We start from the raw sequence: 22,053 nt of genomic DNA, 5'->3' as shown, positions 1-22,053 counted from the left end.
GATTTCAGTAAGGGACAAAGAGAGTGTCCTACCTTGGAAGGTCTTCGCCAACAGGCAGCTTCTCAGCTCAGTGGGACTGAGCCTGGGAAGTATAGGTTGCACTGGGACGATGGCCTCTTCTACAGTGAACCAACTGAGTCAACCCCTGGAGACTACAGAAAACTTGTAGTACCTCTAGTGAACCGACTCCAGTTTCTGCAGTTAGCCCATGAAGTACCATTGGCTGGTCACTTAAGTTTTAAGAAGACCAAAGAAAGACTATCACTGCGCTTCTACTGGCCTAAGATGAGTACAGAAGTAGACAAGTTCTGCAGGAGCTGTCACACTTGCCAAACCTCTGGCAAGAGTGGATCCAAGAATGTGGCACCCTTAGTGCCTCTCCCAGTGGTGATAATTCCTTTTGAGAGGGTCAGGATTGATATTGTTGGTCCTCTTGACCCTCCCACAACTTCAGGCAACAGGTTTATCCTGGTTGTAGTGGACCATCCCACTAGGTTTCCTGAAGCTATACCTATGAGGACTGTTACGGCTCCGGCTGTAGCAAAGGCCCTACTTGGTATTTTTACCAGAGTAGGTTTACCTAAGGAGGTGATATCTGACAGGGGATCAAATGTTATGTCCCACTACATGCAAACCATGTGGAAAACCTGTGGAGTTACCTACAAGTTCTCAACTGCCTACCACCCCCAAACCAATGGATTGGTAGAGAGGTTTAACAGAACTATGAAGAGCATGATAGGTGCTTTATAAGAACCCCTTAGAAGAAAGTGGAACCTTCTACTGCCATGCCTTCTCTTTGCATATAGAGAAGTCCCTCAGGAGGGAGTAGGATTTAGTCCCTTCGAACTTCTTTATGGCCATCCAGTCAGAGGTCATTTGGTCCTGATTAAGGAGGGGTTGGAGAGTGCTCCTTCCCCCAAGCCAGTCAGAGTGACTGACTATGTGATAGGTCTCCGGAGGAGAATGTTATTCATGATAGCATAGGCAAGTGATAACTTGAAGGCTGGTCGAGCTCTGGTCAAACATTGGCATGACCAGAAGGCTAACATGGTTGAGTTTACTCAAGACCAGCTTGTTCTTGTTATGGTCCCCACAAGGCAGAGTGCCTTGCAGGACAAATGGATAGAACCCTTCAAGGTTGTGGGTAAACTTGGAGAGGTGAGCTATCTGGTGGACTTAGGCAATCCTTAGGAGGCTCCCAGAATCTTTCACACCAACCGTCTAAAGGCTTATGTCTCCAGACCTGACATAGGAGCTTTGCTTCTAGCTTCAGCTCAGGAGGAGGAGAGTGAACCTCTGCCTCACCTCCTCAGAGGCTTACCTTTAGATGAGCAACTGGAAGGAGTTGATCTCTCTTCCAGTCTCACATCTGACCAGCAGGATTTGTGCAAGTTACTGTTAAATCAGTTTGCCTCCCTGTTCTCACTTTCACCAGGCTTGACCGCTTGGGGCCAGCATGACATACACACTGGTGACTGTTTGCCTGTCAAAAGCAAGGGGTACAGAATGTCAGACAATTTCAGATCCCACATAAGGAATGAGGTCAACAAGATGCTTGACCTCGGGGTAATAGAACTCTCTACTAGCCCATGGTCTAGCCCAGTTGTGCATGTACCAAAGGCAGGATCCAAGGAGTTGAGATTCTGCGTGGACTATAGAGCTCTAAATGCAGTCACCATGACTGATGCCCATCCTTTGCCTAGGACAGATGAGCTGGTGGACATTTGCAAATAGCTCTGACAGACTATGTCAAGGAGAAAACTACATTCTCCACCCCAGCTGGCCTCTATCAATTCAAGGTAATGCCTTTTGGATTAAAGAATGCACCTGCTACATTTCAGAGGATGGTCAATCAAGTTTTGAATGGGATGGAGGACTTCTGCATGACATACTTGGATGAAATTGCAGTGTTCAGCCCTACATGGAATGAACATGTTGAACACCTAGATTATGTAGTGCAGGCTCTTGAACAGGCCCATCTGACCATAAAGGCAAGCAAATGTCAAATTGGTCAGAGTTCAGTGGTCTACCTTGAGGTAGGAGGAGGTGAAATAAGGCCACTGCCTAGCAAAGTACAAGTGGTACAAAACTGGGCCACCCCTACTAGTCAAACCCAAGTGGCAGCCTTCCTAGGTCTCACTGGGTATTATAGGAACTTCATAGAGAACTATGGGACGATAGCTTCTCCCTTGAATGTCATCTCCTCTCCCAAATTTCCTAAAAAGGTCAGGTGCAGTGAGGAGAGCTCCTGACTATCACCAACCCTTCATTGTACAAATTGATGCTTCTAATGTAGGTATAGGTGCAGTCCTTAGTAAACTGGATGAGAAAGGTAGGGAACACCCCATTTGTTTCATCAGCAGGAAGTTAAAGGATCCTGAGACAAGGTGGGCAACAATAGAAAGAGAATGGTTTGCTATTGTGTGGGCACTGAAGTATGAGTATCTGGGTGTCATCCGCGTAATTAGTGTAGGTGACACCCAGATAGTCAAGCACATCAAACAGAGGTTTAGTAAACACATTATAGAGGGTAGGTGAAACGCAGGGCCCTTGCGGAACCCCACAGGAGACTGGCGCTGGGTCGGCTGATGAGGTGGGGGAGAATACTCTCATGTGTCTGTTGTCTAGGAATGATCTGATCCAGTTGGTGGCGTTGTCAGAAAAATGTGCTGCAGATTTCAAATGTTGACAGAGGATTTGGTGGTTGACCAAATGGAAGGCAGCAGATAAATCCAGTAGGAGTAATAGTGCCAGTTTGCCATTGTCTTTTCGATCTCTATTTAGGTTTTGAGGTCCAAAAGGGCTGTTTCAGTCCCGTGTTTGGGTCTGAAGCCGGATTGTCTTGTACCCAGCAGACTGTTTGTTTCCAGATAATTCAGTATCTGTAAGTAGGCTGCCCTGTCTAGTATTTTTAGGAGAAATGGGACAGTAGTGATGGGCCTGTAGTTGGACGGAGTCTCTGGATCTAGGGTAGGTTTTTTTAGTAGGGGGATGACCCAGGCATCCTTCAAATTGTTAGGGACAACTTCGATTGAAATGAGGAATTGATGAAGGAGGTTATGAAAGGCACGAGGTCATGGGCCGATTCCTTAATGATCAGTGCCGGGCAAGTGTCACCTTGACAATTTGAAGGTTTTAGGGGACTGATTTTTTCAACCTCACTGATGGTGAGTGGTGTAAAGCTGAATGGGATATGGGAAAATGGGGTAGTCATTTTCGGAGGCATAGACTTAGTTAGGGGAGGAGTGAGAAGGGTATTTTGTTTGGCCTTAATATTGGATTACAGGGTAGCAATTTTGTTAAGCAGCGCGTTTTGGATGTTATTACACCACGTACTGTCTTTGATGCAGGAGTCGGGGACGGGTGAAGGAGATTCTAGTTCTTTAAGAATTTTATATAGCTTGGTGTTGGATTTGGCTTTCAATAGACGTTGGTTGTACGTCTCCTTTTTGGCTTGAAGGATAGCTTCCTTATAGTTGAGTAGGTGATGAGAAGGGAGTCTTACACTGGCACCGACCTACCCATAATATTTACACACACACACTCACATTCCTACTCACTCACTATTCCCTCACCCATAAACCTCTCAAGTCCACTTGCACTGCATTCTCTGTCAGGAACTCACCCACCCACCCAGAGCATTCAAACATACACTATCACATTCCTACTCATTCACCTACCACTCACTGACCCATATAACTTCTCTTGCGTCTGCTCACACTGCATTCTCCACAAAGACACGTACCCATCCAGAACATTGAAACACACTATAACATTCCTACTCATTCACCTACAAGTCACTCACTCATACATATTCTCGTAAATCCACTCTCACTGAATTTTCTACACAGGTACACATCCACCTAGCCACCCAGAACATTCAAACACACACTATCACATTTATACTCATTCACCAACTAGTCACTCACTCATACACCTTTTCTTACATCCACTTTGACTGCATTCGCCACACAGGCACACAATCACCCAGAAAGTTCAAACAGACACACTATCATATTTCTTCTCATTCACCCACCACTCACTCACCCATAGCACATAAATCTGACATGCACTTTGCACATGCAAAAAACACATCACATTTAAAAATTAAATCCTTCTTAGCTGTTTTTCCAGCCTGGTCCGTCACTCAGGCCACCCTCGGCTACTCTGTGCTGCTCACAAACAGGAACCAGGAAGCTGGGAGAGCTCCCTGGTTCCTGTACATGAGCCCCAAGGAAGCCGGAGGAGAAGGGGTTGGAGCTGAACATGGCATGTGACACATGCCACATGTCACGGTCAGCTCCAACCCCTACTGAGCACTTCCTTCTCGCGCTTCAAGCCTGGGCCCAGCCTTCACCCTGATGGATGAGGACTGGGCTGGGCTCCCACAGCTGGTGTGGCAGGCCCCCATGGAAGCTCCTGGCCACTAGAGTAGTGGCGGGCGCTACTCCAGTGACCAGGAACTTCCATTTTTAAAACAATTTTTTAAAGTTATACAGCAGTATCAAGGGACACTGCAGGGGTAGCAAGGGAGACTGCAGGGGTCATGGTTGCAACCTCTGGTGATGCCCAAATGACATCCTTGCAAGCAATGCGGTTTACGCACTGGTGATCTGGTAATAGTGAAGCTAACTGAGTCATTTAGACAAGGACTATTGAAGTGGTCAAAACCTTGTAGAATAGAATGTATTTTCCATAAGGCTATCATGACTGAGGATGGTAGGACCTGGACTGTGATTAGAGTCGCGAAAGTAGAAGTCCAAAGTGTTCTTGCTAGTTCCACTGGAGAAAAGAGCAAAGAAATGTTTAAAGTGGTGAGAAATTGTGGATTTCCTGGCTGGCCCCCAATCCCTTGAGCCTCTTCGTTTTTTTCTACTCAGATCGAGACACTTCTTTGATACATATGAAATATACATTTGCGGCGACTGCTCCTGCACATTTGCCTCTCCCATATCCCACACCAAGATGGTGGATAAAGCTACGTGGCACCGGCGCGCATGCGTGCCGATGCCATGGCAGCTACATACACTTTGAGGGAGCGGGCCGTGCGTCTTGTAGTCAGTCGGCCCTGATCCCTCGCAGACTACAAAGTGGTAAAACATTGATTTCAAATTATGGTATTCGGTAGGATTCTAGGGAGATCTGTAGATACTGAGACTGGGCGAACAGCTCATTTGGTCGCTTACTCTGTAGATACACTACGTTGCTATAGGGCTCTGCACGCTGCGATTGTGGCTGCATGACATACAACGATTGTGCATATTTATCTGACCCGTGATGTAAGACGCGTAACGATTATAAATAAATATCTAATCCACATTGCCCATATGTGGACACCAGTATTCGGTACAGTATATGCCGCAATAGTGTTTATAAAAGTGTAGTACTTTCGTTTGCACGGGGCAGCTGACCGGCCAATTTAAATATATTCCTCTTGTAACAGTATGCTGCTCAACGCTATCGGGCCGTGTGCTTATTGATCGGGAATGCTTAAGAAGTTTCTAGAGGACACCCCCTTTACCCGTCCTTCTTTGTTTTATCAGTGTATACACTCTTCAAAATACCGGCTGGCTACACATCTCAGACCCGGCCAGTGCAACTGAGAGAATAGTCGGGTGAGTAGCTTTTATTCTCACAGCATGACGTTCGCTACATTGGAAGCATTTAGATGATCCCTTTGACTCATGACTTATATACATGTTTTTATAAACAAGGTTCTACATCCACTACTGTCCCTTAGACACAAGGTTAGTACCTGTAATCATTGGTTATACTATTATCTTGAATAATTCTCATTTAATTGGACTAAGTAAGGTCACCTATTGCCTTTCAGGTGATTACGTGTGTAGATAAGTAACTTTTGGAATGTCATGGAACTGGGAGCTCCAATGCCCTGATGATGGATTATCCATAAACCACTGTGTGAAGAATGTAACACAATTTGATGATCTATTGAATTTGTGAATTGTGTCTTTCTTTATAAACATTGATATGTATTTGACTATCATTTTGTAACACAACGATTATTGATGTTTTTCTGCATTATCTATTGTTGTTTGATGAATATTGTTGATAAAAAAATCTCTTTCTAAAGAATCTTACTATTGAAATGCCACAGTACAATTTTAGTCAGTTTGACTGTCTGCTATTCTTTTGCTCTTTGAAATCAGAAATAGTACAGGTCCATCAGGTGAGTCCCAGTCAGTTGGGGCTACTGGTCAAGACCTTTTAATATATTTGGGACTTTTTGTCCCCCTAGGAGTGCATATTAGGGTTAGCAGCTGGCAACAACTGATTGTGTTTTTTGTAAAGTGGTGAGAAAGTCAGGAAGAAAAGCTAAGCATCCTGAAAAGTTCAAAGACTATGTAGTTGACATGTGCAACAATAATGAATAAGAGTGTTAAGAAAAAGGCTGTTCATTGGTTCAATGTTCCTGGTTTTTCTTTCTTGTTTTTATCCCTGTCTCTGTTTTTCCTTTTTTTTCGGTAACCCTTCTCTTTTTATTGATTGGGGAAGGGAGGAGTGTAGTATGCTTGATGACGTGAGTGTGTGGAATGTGATGGGTGGATGCATGGAATCTATATGTTTGAGGAAGTGCTAGAATGAGAATGCATGAGTGACTGTTACAGAGAAACCTGGTGAGAGGTTGATGCTCTGCTCGTGGGCAGTTATTCTGAGACTCCAATACACGTATAAGTGTCACCCAATAGCCGCCTCTGCATGGTACTTAAGGCATGCAGCAGAACATCTTGCTCCCAGTGCTTCTCACAGCTTTTCTTCTTTGTAGCTTTTCTTTTGGCTTCTCCACTGAATCTTGACTGTTTTCTTGTGATGCTGCCCACCCAGCCACACCTACCACAGTCACCAACGCTGGCCTCCCTTCTGCTTTGCCTGCTCCAGAAGCATGGTGTCCTTTCGCTGTTGCCCATAGAGCAACGCCTCTGCACTGCATACGCACCAGGACGGATGGACATCGACTGGAGTGTCATGCAATTTTACTATTCACAGTGGAACCTCCGGGAATGCCCAACACACTTGGACCAGCTGCTGCCGCACTCAGCAACAGCTGCAATATAGCCCGTATCCCTGCCTTCAAATAGGATTCCCACAGGAATGGCTTTCTATCAATGAAACACTTGTGTATAGGTGCGTTATAAATGCCATATCATATCAATGATGAAGCAAAGATTTCACCTGCCAAATCCCAAGCCGAAGCAACAGTTTTTAACTGCAACTAACGTTGTTTGTTCCATCACATGTAGAGTGTTATGTCACATGTAGAACCAATGTAGTGTCATGGAATCGAGTGCTGTCAGCCAAAACCTATTCTTCACAGATAGCTCAAACATATTGACAAGAAACTATGTAAAATGCTTTTTTGCTATGTCATTTTTTAATTATACATGGATTGAGAGTGTCATCTCTTAGTTTGTTATCAATAAATGATCTTTAAATAATACAACTATTTGCAGTGTTAGGGCCTCATATCAAGTTTGGCGGCAACAGTAAAACATGCAGTATGGGATATTTTAACACACGCCAAATAGTGAATGTTGAGCGATTGTACTTAATGCATGATACAAATACCAGATGCAGAAACCCGGCAATAACACATCTGGAAATGGTCTCATGTTTTAGAGCGCAGACACGGCCAACAATAATGGCAAAATACTTTTACCATTTATCTGTTAAAAGGAGGTGATAATGAGTGAAGTTTCGTGATACACAGGTGCACCCTATCACCGCCAAAAGAATAGAAATGTAAAAAAGGCACACTCAGACCTCACAGAACACAGAGAATACCATACAGGACCGGTATCTGGTCAATCCATCGAATACTATGCAGAGGTGGGATTCACATCCACAAAAGCATGGAAAGCAATACAAAACAACAAAAAAGAATTGTAATCTACAGGTCTTCTTTACTATACCATAGGAAGCCAAAAAGGCTAATGATAAAAACAACTCCTCAAAAACTGCGAAGTCCCTCGGACACGTAGGAACACAGTTTCCTCAAACTCTCCTGGGATCACCAGGGAGCCAGAGGTCAAAATGAAAGCACACTGCCTGATATTCTCACACAAGTATTTCAAAAACTAGGCTTGGGGCCACATAATCTTTAGGCAGGACAAATTAAATGTGGTAAACTGGAACACCCGCGGCCCAAAAACCTTTACAACTAAAACACTGAGAAACACCTTCTTTTGTAATACTGACATTGTTCTCCTTCAAGAGACTTGGCTAACTCATCCCACACAAATAGAGGGCTACACAATCTTCACAATACCAGCAATTCAGAAAGCTAAGGGTCGCCCATCGAGGGGGCTCTTGTTGGGAATTAGCAATTCATTAAGTAAAGATGTTACACCAATATATAGCAACAAGAATGGTATCCTGGCATGTAAAGTTGGTATACAATTTTCGGTGGGACGTGCACAGCTTATAGTAGTGAACGGAGATTGACCTTCGGGCCTTCCACTCCTTATTATCAATACTGATGGAAAAGATAGCCTTGGATTGTGGGGAGGCCTATGTGATCCTGGCAGGGTATTTCAATGCACAGTGTACCCAACTTCAAAATCACAGGAACAACTCAAGATGGGTCAAAAAATCCAAGAATGGGGAACAATGGGTGAACTATTTGAATTCATGGGGCCTCAACATGTTGAATGGGGCTGTGCTAGGCGACAGCCCGTCAGGCCCAACGTGGTCGTGCGGCAATTCCTTCTCCGTTTTGGACTATATTTTTGTATCTGAAGGCATCTTGGCAAAAAATATATACATGGAATCCATCTGGGGGGAAGGGAGTGACCACGCCTGCCTAAAAATAGTAATTTCAGACGTCAACATCACACAAGTCGAAAAGTATGCCTATGACTTGGCTTTAAGAAAAGGCAAAGCAACCCTGGTGAAGTACAAAAGAGAGGGGAAGAAATTAAATGACAATCTTGCTGCTATTACCTCGAGAGAACAAAAGGAAAACTGTCACCTTGAAAATGTTAAGAAATTCATCTGGTCTGTTTACCCGCCTAGCTCAGCTGGGCTGCGAATAATCACTCACCACCAACACTCGTTTGATGAAGAAAGGTGGGCCCAAAAAAAAAATATATAGAAGGGAAAGTAGACATTTGAGAAAACTCAACATTGATCAGATCACACTATGAGGAGAGCTACAAAAACTGACAAGGGCCTACAAGCAAGTGGCGTGTGAGTCTTCTTCGATAGAAGACTCACACGCCATCAACAAGATAATGAGCAGATGTTGGAGGCTCTTTGCAAGGATAGCAGCAGAAACTTCTGGTCCATTATTAATAGTTTGGACAAAAAAAATAACTACAACAACACTCAACGTAATCTGGTTTCAGAAGAAAGCAGCGCCAAATGGGAACTCACTTTCGACACCCAGTCAATAGTGGACTTAATAACAAAAGCTTCATCCTCTAAGGCATGCAGTCATAATGGCTTAACTTACCAGGTCCTAAAATACAACTCTAAGACCTGGGGGAACTTACTGTGTCATATATACAAAGAGATTTTAGTAAGCCATACTTTCCCTTCCTCATGGAAGCAAGAAATTATAGTTCCATTCTATAAGGGGGGCGATCGATCACAACCAGAGAACTACAGACCAATCGCCCTCCTCGATATTGAAAGCAAGATTTTCATGAGGATTTTGTTGAAGGATCTGGAACGATGGGCCAAGAAAGCAAATATATTATCAACATTTCAAACAGGCTTTAGAAGTGGTTTGTCGACATCCCTAAACGGATTGACACTGAATCTACTGACTGAGCATTCGAAAGAAGCGGGAGAGGGGCGTATCTATGGATCCTGGATAGACTTCTCCAGAGCCTTCCACCTGATGATAAGAGAATGCCTATGGGCCAAAATGAGGGACTGGGGTGTACCAAGCGGTCTGCTGTCTTTGCAAATAGAACTTCATAAAGACACCTCATTGATGGTTTGGCTAGACGAGGCCGGTCACCTCACCGATCCGATCATGGTGGAGAAAGGGGTTAGCCAAGGATGTCTGGGTGTGCCCTTTTTCTTTAATTTATATTTGGCAGATTTAGGACCTTTTCTGCAGTCCTGGATATTGGCAAGTCCAGTGCTCAATACAACCAAAATACACTGACTCGCCTATGCCAACAATGTCATTCTGATTGACAGGACTGCAGTGGGGTTGCAAAATCTACTGAACGAACTGAACGAATACGCCAAAATAAATGGCCTTTTAATAAACCCTAAGAAATCAAAGATTATAGTGTTTAAAAATCCAAATAAACACATAAACTTTGCAGGCTGGGTATTAGAAGGTGAAGTTATCCCAAGAGTAGAGAAGGCAGTATATCTGGGCTATGGAGTCTATGCCTCCCCATCAATTTGCAAAATGGAACAGGACATAAGGTCGAAAATAGAGAGAACAGTTCTGCCGATGAAGAAGATCTTTTGTGAACTCTGCAAATTCTTCTTTATACCCTTAATGAAATTTTATGTTGTAAAAATAGTCCCGGTAATTTTGTACAGCCTGGAGACCAAACCAGTACTTTGGGATTTGAACTGGCAAAAAGCGGAAGGACAGATCTGGAGCAGGTCCTTAGGCTTGCCAATTTGCCTCCCCATGCCAGCCCTTAGGTTCGAATTGGGCCTACAATCTCTAGAATCACTATCAGAATGGAGGCTTCTTTCCCTGTAAAGGCTAATAGTAGAGCCTCAAAAAGATTCATTATATGAAGATATCAATCTACACCTACAATCTCATAAATCGAAGATATTAGAACACCTGGAACAAAAGGCCTCGAGAGTTCTGATTGAGGAAGATTCTACCATCGAAATTCTGATTACCAACCCTCTGAAAGCAAAAAAAACTATCAAAATTACAGACTGGATCAGAACTGGCGAGAAAATGCGTCAATCTAAACCCTGGAACAGCTTCCTAGTAGTGGACAAGAAATTGGGCCAACTGCCAAATTACCTTACGAAATGCCCGGATTGGGAATCGAGAAATACATTCTTAAGGGACCGCTTAAACATTATCCACACAGGAGAAATACTGAACATCAGAGGGCAAAATCAAAACGCAATCAAGTTGTGTAAAATCTGTACCGATCCAGTCATCCAAAGTCTGAGCCACTTACTCCGGTACTGCAAAGGCACATGGGATCTAAGAGCAACACATTTCTCCAAATTCATGGACAAAGAGGACTGGTTGCTCTCAGAAAACATTTGGAACCTGCTAATCTCAGGGCACAACATGGGCCTAACAATAGCAGTAGGCCAGGTTCTTTTGAGGGCTGGACTTATTCACGATCACTCTTCACAGAGCCTCTGCACTGCCATTCTAAATAAATAGACCTGGCAAAGAAGTGGTTATGGATTGTCACTGGCATATGGATTTTAACTAGAAGAAAATGTGGCTGAAAGTTCACAAGACAAGGGCAGTAAGAGGCTGTCAAAAGACAAGAACACCATACCGGTTTGGATGGTCACTATTCTTCTTTCTTTCTTTTGACTCTAACTACTTTGTTTACCTCTTAATTCCCTCTGTCAAATGACATTTTTAAATTCTGTTATGAAATGCACTTACTAATTTTTTATGATTGAAATAATGAATATAAATGCATAATTTCATTTTTCATTTTAATGTTGCTATTTTGTAAAGGTCAGTTACGACCAAAAAAAAATGCATCTATCACCATACCATCGAATTCGAAGCAACGAAATGCAATTCCATAGAATGTTCATTTTCTTGAATATAATTCGAGGATCCATCAAAATTACTAATATAAAACTGTGGGTTAGATTAGGGTTAGGGTTAGGGTTTGGGTTAGGGTTAGGGGTTAGTGTTGGGGCTAGGGTTAGATTAAGGGTTAGATTAGTGTTAGGGTTAGGGTTTGGGTTTGGGTTAGGGTTAGGGGTTAGTGTTGGGGCTAGGGTTAGATTAAGGGTTAGATTAGTGTTAGGGTTAGGGTTAAGGTTTGGGTTAGTGTTAGGGCTAGGGTTAGATTGAGGTTTGGGTTAGGGTTAGGGCAAGTGGGGTGGGAGTAGGGGTTGGGACCCCCTAATATACAAAAAAACATTTAAACGTTACACGGAGCTGTTCCATGCCGAAATTCCAGCACTGGACAGCTCCATGTAACGTTTAACGTTACAAAAAAATTCTATCTTTTACATGTAAAAGTGCTTTTCCATTGAAACCAGTCCATTTATATTTTCGATGAACTGGTTTCGATGCAAAGGCACTTTTACTTGTAAAAGATGGCCTGTCAACGCTTTTATAGTCGATGTATCTTTTTCGATTCGTTGGTATGTCGATGCATCGATTTCGACGCATTGACTATAAACTTACAGGACCATACTGCAAGGTGGAGCCCTGCCACTCCTTCACACACCATTTTATTGACACATATGATGCTGCTTAAATACATGCATCACAAGGAACCTCCAACGACTAGCCCAACCCTTCCTCACCAACCTCTCGATCTTAAGAACCCCAGCACACAACTCAACACTGCCCCCACCCAATTAACTACTTCTACTAACTCCTCCACACGCCCACAGTGACCTACCCCAAAATACCCCTCCACCGCATCCCACTGAAATACCCAAACACACCCTCCTCCCACAGCTATTATACTAGTGCTCTAATCTATTCATAGGTGATGTAGCCTGTTTTCCTAGACCAGGTGTGCTGGGGTGAGACATTGACAATGACTATTATTTAGAGCTAGCTAGCATGGATATCTCTGTTGGTGTGGCAGTGGTGGTCAGGGCTGGGTCTTCATTGATTGCAGATCTTAGGTGGATAAGGCACCGCCCGACCCTCTCAATGATGCCTGACAACCTCTGGAAGTTATGTGATGTTCCCTCCATGGCATCCGTCTGGTTCAAGCTTGAATCTTTGGCTAGGGTGGCATTGGAGGCATACTGATGGGCACTGTGCTGGCTTACCTCACTCCCAAAGCTTGCTATGGCCGGTTCTATGTGATTTTACTGAACATTTTTTACCAGAGCATTATTTAGAGAAATAAAATCATCGAAGATATCACAGATTTCTTTCAAAAATATTTGGGGGGGTCCCCCCCCCCCGCAGGCCATATTTTTCCATATGTCAATAACCCCGCTGCAACCGCCTCCCCACCCATTTTCACCTTTTACCCCACCCCCATATATATATATATATTTTTTTTTTTTTAAATCTGTTTTTTCATTGTTTTGGTTTCGATAAAAAATGCTTCATTGAAAATGTTTTCGTTAAAATCACTCAATACCCTTATGGCCTTCCCTATATACTTGAGGTCTGTCAAGTGGCTTGTGGCAAGCTAATTTTGCCGCTTCTATCTCGACCCCAAATTGCCAGAGGTGCATGGGGAATTATCCCTTGTCGTGCCTCATTCATAACAATCTGTTCCCTCCCAGCAGCCCTAGGGGATAATAGCCATCATGGAATGTGTGTCATTAGGATTGTGATTCCTATGATCCAATGGGGATTCTGAAGAATGAATGGCACCTGTAGCAAACCCATTGGCAAAAGACAAAAATTCTACTGCTTGAAAGTGCGTGTATCACACTATTGTACTTATTGGACCAATGATTAATGTGGGTGATCATTTGTGAAGTCTGGGCATAAATACACCTTGGGTACAAGCTTCCTCATCTGCCCTTTCCTCCACAATGTCTAGTGACCCCAGCTCTGCTGATATATTTGCCTCAATACATGCTTGGACACTTCGACTTGGTGCTGAGCAAATGTCCAAATGTGTTTATCAGTAGGGGCTGAACAAGCTGAGTAAAAGACCCAGCATTACGCTTCTCCCCTTTACCAAAATGTTGAATAGCAGATGATATGTTCATGCTTCATGTGCTACTCAAAGCAGAGATTGCATCGGAGAAGGTGGTACTAGGAGCACTGCTACCTGCAGACGGGCCGCAGTTGCAGGTCCTTGGGTTGTAGGTGTTCTTCCTTATCATTTGAGGACTCCAGTGTTGGTCTAAACTGAAATATGCTCCGTAACATTGCACCAAATAGCTGAACAGGTGCATACAGTAAATGTATCTTAATGGCAGACGATTGATCCAGCCTTGGATGGCGATGCAAGAGTGTGTTTTGGGCATGAGACTTCCCAATCCATAGTGCCTGAGATCATGTCATGAGCTGCATGGCCGTGCTCACAAGGGGCTAATGTTATAAATAGTTGATGTTTGTGGGATCCCGCCAGATAGTGCAATATGTGGGTACCTTTATTTCTTTGGCATACGTCTTACGCCAATGTGAGTGTTGCATTTGGTAGTCGTTGGTCTTTGCCTTCACTACTATGCTGTGTTACTTCAGCAAAAATATCGCGTTCTGCACTGCTACCTTTGGGTCTCTGCAAGAGTTACACCAGACGACCACTATATATGTACCAGTACATTGGTGGTAGGGTGTTTTTATTCTTTCAGTACTCCATAGCGTCACTCTGTGAGTCATCTACGACCTTCCCATCAGTTGTCACTCCCATGATGATTACTACACTTTCCACCCTCACCTCCCGTGAGTGCATGAACACGTTCAAGACCCTGCCACCTCCTATTGCAGATCTTTGAGGTCATCCCCACTTTTTTACAGTATTTAGTGCTTTTGAAATGTGAAACCTATTGCAAACCTGGCATGGCTACTGAGGGAAGAGTCCTCGCCCTCCTGGGTGCCTTCTTGCCAACCATCTCTGCCAGGATAGCGATATCTTACTCCGTGAAGTTAGGTTTTTGCAGCAGCCCTTCCTGCCTTTGCCACCTGCTTGTTCGCCTGATTTATATCCAGTACCCTTATTTGCTGGATGGAGTCCAGATGCAGAGATTAAACCAGGATTGTGGGCAGTAAAATCCCCCTTGTGCACTTTTGCTGCACATGTGCAGGAATTCCACCTCTGGAAAGAGTATTTTCTGCATGCAATGACGCATTTCCAGTGTCATCGCATGCAGTATACTGACATCTGCTAATGACCATTACCACATGCATGGAGGGAAAGGCTGAATCATGTGGTGTGCCTCATATCACGGCATGAGGAAATGAGGCGATATTACATGAGGAGGTGGGAAGCGGCCCTGCCAGTAATGGCATGCCGCCCAAGCTACGGGCCGAGTGAAGTAAAAGCCCATCAGCCCGGTCATTCCATCGTGTGGTGTTCCCAAAATGCTCTTTGATTTCACAATCAACAGGAGACCCTCGTTTGTGCAATTTTTAGATTCCCATTTCTCGTACAGCTATTTAGAAAGAATACAATAGGAGTACTCCAGACAGTCCAACTTGGAATGGAAGAAAAACCTCTTTCAGAAAATAGTTTGCACGCTTATTCTAGGTTTTGATATCGCCCTTCGGTCAGTAAGGCAAGTGTAATGTTCTTATCATGACACCAACATATAATGAAAGTGATAATTGGAAACGGAGATTGAACATTTTTAAAAGGGCGAGTTTACAATTTTAGTACAATTATTTAATAATTGCATTTGTTACCAAATATACTCACACTATTGTCACTTCTTCCTGGAAAGGGTTACACTCACATTAAACCCAATGATCTCTTTCTTCTGTGAGCCCCAAGGAATGTTTTAATTGTGCATGTTGGCTACAGACTTTTTGGTAGTGATGTTGCAAAAACATTCACCATCGTTAAAGGGTGCACACACATTAATAATTAACAAACAAATGGAAAGAACATCAGTTGTTGGCCCTGCAGAATGGTCCTATGGTCCTCTACAATCTGTCAGAACATCCGGGCCACTGCAGAGCCTATAAACATCCCTTCACCCGCTTGCACATGGACAATGCACCCTCAGTCTGATGGAAATAGTTCTGCAAGATATAAACAATGACAACGTAAAGCACTTCAATACCTCTTTGCCGGCAACACCAACATAGATATATAGATAAATAGATAGATAGATAGATAGATAGATAGATAGATAGATAGATAGATAGATAGACAGACAGACAGACAGACAGACAGACAGAGAGAGAGAGAGATAGATAGATAGATAGATAGATAGATAGATAGATAGATAGATAGATAGATAGATAGATAGACAGACAGACAGACAGACAGACAGACAGACAGACAGAGAGACAGAGAGATAGATAGATAGATAGATAGATAGATAGATAGATAGATAGATAGATAGATAGATAGATAGATAGGTAGGTAGACAGACAGACAGACAGACAGAGAGACAGAGAGAGAGATAGATAGATAGATAGATAGATAGATAGATAGATAGATAGATAGATAGATAGATAGATAGATAGATAGGTAGACAGACAGACAGAGAGAGATAGATAGATAGATAGATAGATAGATAGATAGATAGATAGATAGATAGATAGATAGATAGATAGATAGATAGATAGATAGATAGATAGAGAGACAGACCTAGTCATGGCTTTTTCAGTTCTTTGATGAGTCACAGAATATGTCTAAATACACTTCGTGTGGGATATGGGATGCTGCATACTCTTTAACAAATGCTCTGAGCATGAACATTTGTTAACCCTGAAACCTGGTCCTCGGGTCCCTTTTCGGTCTTACATAATTCGCACAGCCTTTCCACAGTAACCCCCCCGCCCAATCTTGGCAAAGTACACTTTGTGTGATTCCACCATTCCTGCAGGACATACGCAATTACAATGTATGTCCCAAAAAAACATGCTGGTCACCACCTCAGGGATTCTTATGTCTTTGTTGCTTACTATCAAGATATCAATGTGTTTTCTCTGGTCACTTTGCAGTCAGCAACAGCTGTGGTAGCTCTAGCCAACTCCCACCTGGCAATGCGACTCTTGCCCAGAGAGAGACAGAGAGCGGCACAGAGTTGAAATGAGAGAGCGACAGATAGCTCAGATAGAGAGAGAGGAAGACCCAGGGAGAGCGAGGGCTAGATTGGGGTTATTGTATTCTAGTCACAGCTAGTTACAACTATTTTATTTATTGAGTGCCTCATATAATATGCTTAAACCCTTCCTGTGGGATGCAGCTTCCTCTTCCAGTATCATTTTAACCACTCAAAACGTATATTCTTAAATGTGTATGCATGTTTTTAAAGATTGCAGTTTCTTTGAAATAAAATATCGGTGCTCTCAAATTTACAGAGTCTGAATTACCCCAAAGTGATGGATTTACGCATCGGTTTTTGGGACCCTATGAAAACTCTCTCCTTGTTCTACCTACTACCTAATTTCTTTCCAGGGGAACATTCTAACCATGGGGGCCTCTGACCCCAATACAGTAATATCCTAATTAAAATGTATTTTAGTGTATTTTTGCATGGCTTATAATATGGCAGAGGCACTTAGCCACAGCGCCTACTCTCATAAAGATAATTTTGTAGGAAACATGACCCATTATTTTGAGGGAAAACCAAACTATGCATTGGCATTCAGAGAGTCATGGGGCCTCACTACAAGTATGCCGGTCCGGAAATAGCGGTGCTGGTCGCCTTGTACCAGCAACTTTTTCCGGTCCAGCATACTCTGAGTTGCGATGCTGCCAACACCGTCACCGCAAGTGACCCACTCTATCCGGCAACACCGTGCCCGGAATCTGCAGAGAGACTTGTCTGCTATGCCTGAGACACTGGATGGCATTAGTGAGTGCACATTCCGGGCTCCATGCACTTGCAAACACTGGCATGGACATGCGATAGCACTGTGAACCCTGTGCTGGAAACACTGGCATCGCGGACTAGGCATTACGTAGAGACAGGTGTGTAGAAACATGCCGCAGGTGTCCAAAATCAGCTCCAATGAGCACTGCTAAAGCACAAAAAGGACCACTCGCACACCCTACACCCATTCCAACACTACCATGGATACAACGCCAAAGCCAAATCCACACCCTGTACCAGCTGGACAGGGACACCATTACTTCCATAGTGGACCTGATCCATGACGACCTGGTCAGCCTGATACAGATCCGTACAGCCATCCCCTCTTGCTCAAGGTAGTGTCTGTGCTACACTTCCTAGCCACAGACACATACCAACACACTGTGGGTGAATTGCATGGGCTATAGCAACCCTATTTCTTGCGTGTGCTGTTTCAGTTCATCAATGAACTCGTGTGTCATGTTCGAGATCACATCAGCCTCCCCAGGACAGCTGACCAGGTCAATGCCACTAAAACCGCCTTCCATGCCCTGGCAGGCATGCCCAACATGATAGGTGCATTGGACTGCACACATGTGGAGCTGGTGGCCAGGCATGCCGTTGAGGCCATGTACCAGAACAGAAAGCTCTACCACTCACTGAATGTGCAGGTGGTGTGTGATGCCCACCACCTTATCACCCACTGCTGTGCCAGATTTCCCGGTTCAAACCCTGACTCCATGGTGCTGCGCAACTCCAAGCTGCCAGGTTACATGGCAGGTCACAGTGGACAACATACATGGTTGCTGGGTGAGTGTAACTCCCAGGGCATGTGCACTCTTGAATTGGGGGGGGGGCAGAAAACACCATAGCATACCTGGCTGCTGGGTGAGTGTAAGTAGCAGGGCATGTGCACTCTTGAATTGGGGGGGGGCAGAAAACACCTAGCATACCTGGCTGCTGGGTGGGTGTAAGTACATGGGTATGTGCACTGTTGAATTTGGGATATGTACAACACCTATCAGCAGTGGATGTGTGCAATTAATGTATTCACTTAATAGGCCCTTATACAATTAGCAAAAGTGGAAGGTTAACAAAATGAATTATAGCAAGGATAAATAATTGTAATAATAGTACAACAAGTAATGATAATAAAAGGAAGGGGAAACAAACCTACTATGCCTTGTGAGTGTACTGAACCTGCAAGTGTAGAGGGGGAATGCAATGTGCAACACAGCAATGCTGTACAGATGTGATGTTGCTATGCATGCACATGATCAGTTTATTCAATTGAGACACGCCTGTCAAGGCCTTGCACTCAGGCATGCTTGACAGCCGTGTCTCAATTGAATAAACTGATCATGTGCATGCATAGCAACATCACATCTGTACAGCAATATCAAAAGCACTGCATGATACCAGAATGCATCACACCAAAGTGACAAATCAAGCACTAACAGTCACCGAAACCCACACCACCTGATGCACAGACTGATTATACTTATGCATTCAAATACCCCACATACATACCCTTGGTGTTCCGCACAACAATTAGCCAGGTCCCTTGCCTGTTTGCAGTACATATACACATATGCATGTGATCTGAAGTTGAAATGATTAACCACACATATCTATGATTCAGACACTTGGCCATAATAGCATTACTGCATTTTACCACAATAATAACACACACCTCAGTCTCATTTGTGTGTGTTGTAGTGAAAGGGTCAGAGGTCATGGTCACTGTGAATGGGGCATGTCAAACTCATTGCGCACCACACAGCAACTATGCATATTCACAATGCGCATTTCTAGTATCCAAAATAGTACATATGCTATGTAAACAGCATTTTGAATGTGCAATTTTGCATTGTTTAGTGAACACCTTACAGACTCTAGCAACATGATATGGGTAGAAGTATGACATTCCACACTTTATGTTGCTCCCGTGCAGGTGATGCTGGTGCGATGCTGGTTATCCCCTGATGCCATGGCTGATGACCCTCGTGAGGCAGCCACACAACCAGCATGAGCAGGGATACAACCGTAGCCATATCCATACTCGCTGTACAATTGAAACGACATTTGGTCTGTTAGAGGCGAGGTTCTGCTGCCTGAGCAGATCGGGGGCGCACTTATGTACAGCCCAGTGAAGGTGGAAAAGATAGTTCTTGCCTGTGCCATGTTGCACAATATGTGTATCAGGTGCAACGTCCCACTGCCCCCCACCTTGGACATGCACCCACCAGAGGCAAAGGAAAATGTGAGTGATGATGAGCTGCGAATTGCACATTGCTGTGATGGCATGGATGGCTGTGTTGCACAAGAGGAACTTATTCACCACTACTTCTGATCACTTGACACACACACACGTGGCACAGGCCAGCTAGCGCACTGGGAACTGCACAGTAAATTAATCACTCACTTTCACTGAAAAAACGATGTCCAGTTCTCATTTTTATGCAACACCAACTGTAATTTGTGCTATGAAAATATTTACAAATGTGTAACAAAATAACTGCCTATATTATCGCTCCCCACTCCCCCTCTCCAACTATCCATCCCCACTCCACCTCCCCAACTGTCTCTATGCAACTCCTGTCATGTTCGGAAATTATGACTTTCACAAATCACAGACAGGGCATATATGTGTCCATGGCCTATTTTCATCCTCTTTTCAGGCCAGGCGTGCGGCTGTGTGCTGAGTGGGCTAGAAGCACTGAAAGCCACCTTGGACTGCTCTGCATCGGACTAGCAGGCATTGTACTTGTTGATGGTGCGTGGGGGAGTGCTGTGTGCCATCAGTCTAGGAAGGCCTGGAGGAACATGGCCATTGTCTCGGCTATAGAAGACATTACACTGTTCCCCTCCCATACCCCCTGGACATCTGTACGATAGCACATGTACAGCGGCCAAGTGCATGGGCATTATGGCATCCACTGGCCTGGACGCTCTCACACATGAGCTGCACACCTGGAAGTGGTGCTGCACCAGGGCTGTCAAGGCATCCAGGCGTTGTTCCATGTGGCTGAGTCGGCCATCTATTTCCCTCACACTGGGTAAGGGTGGGTGTTGAGGGCTAATTGGACCCATGGGGCTAAATATCATGGGTTTGTCAATGCTGTGGTCGGTAGTATCCCCTGTGTCCACTGCACCATCATCATCTGTGTTCTCTACAATGCACAGACATTCACAGGGGTATGGGGGTGGGTGTTGGCAAATAGACACTCAAGTGGGGCAGGGGGTGGATGGGGCACACAGACATTCAAGGGGGGCATGGGGTGGGTGGGGGACACACAGACATGCAAGGGGGGAAGGGGGTGGGCGGGGGATCACACAGACACTCACGGGGCGAAGCAGCATCTGTCGTGGACAGGGGTAGACAGGGCATTTGTCCAGACAGCAAGATCCTGGCAATAGAGAAGGCAGAAGGTGAATGTAAGCGGCCTCGTCGTGGGCCTTAGTTGGTTGCCGGCTCCCGCCTCCCAGTGGTGCTGACTGGGCTATCAGGGCCCAGTCAGCCAATGAGGGAAGGGCGAGCAGGCCTGGCAATGGAGCCTTAGCAAGGCAAAAAAGGAAACAGCCATCTTGGAAGGCTTCAGTCCAATTGAAAATGTAAGTAGAACATGCAGAATGTCACGATTTTGGTGTCAAGATGGGAAAAGGTTGCTGTTTAGTATCTCATCAGCCTGCCAGCAGCAGAATCGAATTTTAAGGCATGAGGTTGAAAAACATACAGGTGCGATGCGCACAGCGAAAATGTAGCGCTTACCCTCGCAAAACACGTGCTCCATTCTGGAGATGTTGTAGGCAAGATGAGGGCTGCAGAAGTCCAGACAGCAAGATACTGGCAATAGAAAAGGCAGAAGGTGTATGTAAGGGGCCTCGTTGAGGGCCTTAGTTGGTTGCCGGCTCCCGCCTCCTGGTTGTGCTGATTGGGCTATCAGGGCTCAATCAGCCAATGAGGGAAGGGAGAGCAGGTATGGCAATAGAGCCTTAGCACAGCAAAAAATGAAACGGCCATCTTGGAAGGCTTTCCAAACAATGAAGACCATGGGTGTAGGACATGAGGGCGGACAGGGGGGACAAATCCCCCCCCCAATTTTAAGTGGGGGGATGTAATGTCATTTATCCCCTCCAGAATATGTGTTTGGTGTGTCATGCAGGAATCTGTTTTTGAAGTGGGGGGAGGGGCTGCTTTCTATGTAAGCTGCCCTCTCCCCCTGGCCCCCAAAGCATGGGGGCAATTCCCTGGGGGCAGATGGGTGATCATCTGCCCCCAGGGAAGTGGGCAAACAAAAAAGATGTTTTTTTAAACGTAGATTTGGGGTGGGGTGGGTGCGGGTGAGACCACTGTAAGAGGATTCAATCCAGCACTACAGCTAAGTCAATGCCTAGTCTGGGATACTGAATGGAAACCCTTATTGATATATCTTT

The sequence above is a fragment of the Ambystoma mexicanum genome, chromosome 2p, assembly GCF_040938575.1.
Source record: "Ambystoma mexicanum isolate Mex_15411 chromosome 2p, UKY_AmexF1_1, whole genome shotgun sequence".
Classification (NCBI taxonomy): domain Eukaryota; kingdom Metazoa; phylum Chordata; class Amphibia; order Caudata; family Ambystomatidae; genus Ambystoma; species Ambystoma mexicanum.
Note: the sequence above shows the minus strand (reverse complement) of the source record.